The following is a 5,427-nucleotide window of genomic DNA, read 5'->3' as shown; positions in this document are numbered from 1 at the left end:
TGCCTCTCCGTCCCCACCCTCCCTCACTCCTCCCTCACTAGCCTCCCTCACCCACTATCCTCCCTCTCCCTCCTACCCTTCTCTCTCTCTCCCGCCCTCCCTCCATACCTCCTCTACCCTCCCTCCTCCCCATCTCTCACCTCCCTCACTACCCTCTCTCACCTCCTTCACCATCCTCCCTCACTTCCCCACCCTCTCTCTTCTCCCCATCCCTCACTACCCTCCCTCCTCCCTCCCCCTCCCTCATTACCCTCCCTCCCTCACTACCCTCCCCCTCTCTACCTCTCGCTCCCTTCCTTCTCTCCATCCCTCCTTCCCTGCAGTGGTCTCTCCCTCTTCCGCCGTCTCTCACTACCTATCCCTCTCCTTCCTCACTACCTTCCCATCTCTCTCCCATTCCCTCTGTCTCTCACTAACCCCCCTCCCTCACTGCCCTTCCTCCTCCCACCCTTTCCCTCCCTCCCTTCCTCCCTCACTACCCTCCCTCCTCTCTCCTTGTCCTCCCTCTTTAAGGAGGACACCTTCCTGGGAATGAAAGCCCGGCTCCAGACCCGATAACCCGAGCGGGTTCGATGATTAAGAATTGGTTGAAGTATCTATGTCAGAGAGAAATGCACAGTGTGACCATTTATCTTTGGCCGAGCCCCTCCGAACGGTAGCTCTCAGGTAGTTTGCGGTGAGCCCGGGGACAAAACTCGCTGATGGTCAAGACTGCGTTAGACCTTCGCTTCCTCCCGCTGTGGAGAGGGGGATAGCAGTATTCTGTTAGTAATAAGGTCGGCTAAACATTCCGCTTCAAATTCTCGCGTCAGGTATAGCCATGTGAAAGTATCATTTGGCTTGATCTGTGAGTACTGCAGTGAGCGCTTCCTTAGCGACGCTGCCGGCTGGTTTCCCCGCTGTTATTTATAAAATACCAGCGCTAATGGTCAGCGTCCAGGGCTTTCGCTTCACTGATTGAACAAGTGAGAGGCGCGCACTCTATTTTTATTTGGAGGTTTCTCGAACAGCTCCAGAAGAAGCGGTCAGGGTATTTTTTCTTAAATTCAGCTTCACACTTGCACAGAACTCACTAATAATCCGGTTACAAACTGCGAATTCACAACAGGTCAGATAGAAACAGTTAACTTTTCAGGTCAGCGGCTGCTTGCACATTTCTGTACCAACAGGGCCACGCGGGGTACCGTGACTATATGGTACAAACTGAGCGCAGTATTTTCCGGCCCCCTCCAGCCAGCATGCTGATGGTATGCTGGGTTCCTTTTAATTATCGCGCCGTTAAATTCAGATAAAAGCCCTTAATCGAAGACGTAAGTTTTCTTAATACTCTGAAACAACAAAGCGCCAGTTTTTGACGCGAAATCGTGGACATTCAATGTATTTTAATGCAGTAAGGAAAGCCTCCTGCAAGGAAAGGATACCACGACAGCTCCTTAAGACAAAATATGTCTGATCTGTATTATATTATTTAGGCAGACTTGTTCATTTTCCCTTTTGCAATTTACAAAAAAAACAAAGTTTGGCAGTTTTACTTAAACCATCTATTGTATAGTCCCACTGTAAACTTCCTTATATTCCAGACTCATTGTTTAGAAAAGTTGATTTTTATTTCCTGGCAAGCACGAATGGAGAATGTGTCACTTTAAAGGTCATTCCACACCATTGGACACGGCGAATTCCTCCAGTGCACTTTGTAAATGGTGCCCATTCGTTTCTGCTGTCTTGGACGAGCTGCTACTCAAATGGATTCCTTTGTCCTCGATGGTGCAGAGCATCTTGAAGCTGCACCCATCCAAGCACCAGGAGCGTATTCCATCACACTCCTGACTTGTGCCTTGCAGATAGTGGACAGACACTAGAAGATGAGTTATTCACCACAAAATTTACAGCTTTCATTGTGACAGTGTTTAGATGACTGATCCAACTTTATTTCTGGTCAATTATGCCTCCAAGATATTGTTGGTGGGAGAATTCAGCAATGGTCTTGGAATTTAATACCAATGATGGTTAGATTCTCTCTTCCAGAAAATGGTTTACTTTACATTTGCATGGCATATATGCTGCTTGTCACTTACCATCCCTGGCCGGCTAGCTGTACTCTGTTTACTTCTTCACTATGCTATACTATCTCCACTGTTTAGTTGCAATTTAAATAGCAATGCTTAGCTACTGAGCATTAGGGTCAAATGTCTTGATTTTGAAATAGTGTTTGAAGAGAATGATCCAAGGAAACAACTGCAGAAATTCGAGAAGAACCTATATTTGGATGAGTCCAAATACTGAAGAGTCTATTTAATAATCGTGGTGCCTGCAAATATAACACACATACATTAACTGAAAAAACACAGTTTAAATGTTAATGTACTCAATGGAAATATAGTTCCACTTCAATATGAGATGTGGCTTTGAGTAGAACCTACAGGTGGTGATTTCCCTATGTATCTGCTGCTTTTGTCCTTCTTGATGACAGAGGATGTGGCTTTAGGAAGTGCTGTTGAAACGAGGTCGATAAGTTGCTGCAGTGCATCTTGTAGATGGTACAAACTGTGCCACTGCACATTGGTGGTGGAAGGTGTGACTGTTTATGGTGATAGATGATGTCCCGATCAAGCAAACTGCTTTGTCCTGGATGGTGTCAAGCTTCTTGAGAAGTTTTGGATCTGCACTCATTCGGGAAAGTGTGAAGCACTCCTTCACACTTCTGACTTGTACCTTATAGATTTCCAGTAAGAGGGCGATGGAATAGGTTTTCTGAGCCCAAGGCTTGTCTGGTCTGTCTGCTTTTCATTTCTTTTTATATATTCTTTTTTATCTCTTCTATTTTATCTTACTTACCTCTTGATCGTGGTGATGGCATCGCTGGTGGCAGGTGGACCTGGCACGGACTCCAGTGGGCCAAGCAGCGCAGGCTCACACTAGCAACGTCAAAGGTGAGTTTGGGTTCCTGGCAGCTTCTGCATCGACGAGGCAGGCCTTGTGCCAACTCATGGCGGCTGCTGCGGAGGCAAGTTTGAGTTCCCAGCAGCATCTGCTTCCAGTGTAGATTCATCATTGCAGCAGTAGAAGCAAGTTTGGGCCCACTTTTGAGACCTAGTGGCATCAGCAGCGGCTGCATTGCTGAGGCGGGCCCGAAGCAGAGTCATGGCAGTTGAGGACTCGAGTTTTGATTGGTTGGGGACCTGGCAGCATCCATGGCATTGGCAAGTGCAATGAGGACTTAGAGTGGTGAAGGCGTTGGTGGAGGCAAAATGGGACCAAAGAATGGTGACATTCATTCCAGTGGTGGCAGTACAGCAAAGGGGACCCATGTCTGGCCACCAGACCCACAGCCCCTGATGGAGCGCTTAACAAGGAGGACTGTAAAGCTGGACACGCGTTATTTCTTCATTTTTCTGCCTTTATATATTAAGTTTTGATTTATTTTTCTGTGCTTTAAGATGGCGCTGGAAAGTGGCAACACTATACAACTCTTTTCACTGTATTTTGTAACAAGGTACACATGACAATAAATAAATCAAATCAAATTATACAAAGGCACTGGGGAGATGGAAGGAGAGTTACTTGTTGTGGAAGACCTAGCATCTAACCTACTCTTGTACCTGTTGCTCATTCAAAAATATTTCTATGAGATGGAAACTCCAAGTGTGTTGATACTGGGAATTCTGCAAATGTCATGAGGTTGAATACCAATAAATGTCTAAGGGAGATGATTAGAAGTTCTCATGCTGGAGATATCCATCACTTGTGTGACATGAATATTCCTTCCCACTAAACCTAGATTTTGTCCAGATCTTGCTACATTTGGACATGTATTTCTCCAATTTCTGAGTGGTTGTGAACAGCATTGAATACTAGATAATCATCAACAAATATTACAAGTTGCTTCAGCTGCTTGGCATGCAAGCATTTCTGAGCCTACTTAATATTCCAGGCATTGTATAATGGAGACTTCACCAACTGGTTTTTGCTGATATGAAACTCCTTTTATCATAAAAGCAGACCGTCTCTATTAAATAGTAGAAACTCCCTGATAATAAGACAAGTAAACACAAAAACAATGTTAAATAGCAATATCTATTTAAATAGAAGACTTATAATTTTGCTTCTTAAAATGTAAAAAGTCTGTCTGCAGAGTAATAAGAATCAATTTTTGAGTTACACAAATAGTAGGCTTAGTAAGTTATCAGAGAACATTGCAAACATATACCAGCAAGGTTTTGGCAATGTGTTAGAGGATGAACAGCATCCCTGATACTCCAATCTAGGAAGATACCAAGTGAGATTTTGGAACTATCTGCAGTTTTGGAATTATGCTCTAGGCTGGTAGAAGCTGAGATATCAGAGACTCTCCCATATTCTTGTAATATCAGGTGGCGTATCAGAGAATGAAGATTATCTTTGTTACAATGTTGCTACAAGGTACCATATACCTTTGGAAACACTTGGAACCATTGAAAGCTAATGAAATGTTCAGAGAATTGTTGTGGGATAAGAGAAAATGTGGACAGAATAGTTTTTAAACAGGCAAAGGTAGGATTCTCCATAAAGTGTGATGTGCTCCTTAAGATTTGAGGAAGTGACATTAGTTTCCTTCAAAGAGTGTGTTATTAAGGACCTTCAAAAATCATGGGCATTTGGGGCAGTTTCTGTGTGGTGGTTCTGTAATGGACTAGTCATGGAGCTATGTGATTGAATTCCAGTATGGCATATGGTGAAATACGAATTTAATAAGTATTTGGAATTAAAAGTTAGTACAATAAAAACATAGATAAAATCCCATCTGGTTCACTAATTCCTTTCAGGAAGAAAATCCGCTATCCTTACCTGATCTGGCCTACATGTCGCTCCAGATGCGCAGCAATAAAGTTGACACTTAACTGCACTTTGAAATGACCAGAAAGCCAGGTTGTTCAAGGGCAACTAGAGATGAGCAGCAAAGAGAAAAAAAATCCTTTCTTGTCATCTCAATGATTGTTGGACCATATGCATTCTCGTACTTAAACATTTGACATAGTTAGGTATCCTTACAAAACAATGCATGATCTTCTTCAGAACAAAATAACAAGTTTGACAATAATTCACAATGTATTTCATGAGCACAACGTATGAATTCAGTACTTCAACAACATAATTGTAAAATTAACAAATGAAACCTTTAAACTTTGAGCATCATTTTTTAGTTAATCCCTATTTTTGAAAGTTGGCATAAGTCAAAGGAAGTCAAGTAAGTTATAGAAGAATATTGAAAACCCCATTTTGTATGTTTAAGAATTTATGAATACATTTTCTGGAATAAATATACCATGTCTTGTAAACATCTCTATAATGAACACAGAAATGATCATTGCCAGCTCACATCCCCTGTTTGCTTACATTTAATCTCCCTGTTGTTCTTGACTGTGTTTATGTTCAGCAGTAAAGTCGGGT

The 5,427-nt window shown here is 42.7% G+C and overlaps 1 protein-coding gene across 1 annotated transcript in view; it reads left to right on the top strand.

The window, feature by feature from the left end:
- LOC125461873 (5-hydroxytryptamine receptor 7) overlaps nucleotides 1-5,427 on the top strand; it is a 48,331-nt gene that overhangs the window by 1,131 nt on the left and 41,773 nt on the right. The gene's annotated exons all lie outside the window — the stretch shown is intronic.

The sequence above is a fragment of the Stegostoma tigrinum genome, chromosome 20 (assembly GCF_030684315.1).
Source record: "Stegostoma tigrinum isolate sSteTig4 chromosome 20, sSteTig4.hap1, whole genome shotgun sequence".
Lineage (NCBI taxonomy): Eukaryota > Metazoa > Chordata > Chondrichthyes > Orectolobiformes > Stegostomatidae > Stegostoma > Stegostoma tigrinum.
Note: the sequence above shows the minus strand (reverse complement) of the source record. Positions and strands in the feature narration are given on the sequence as shown.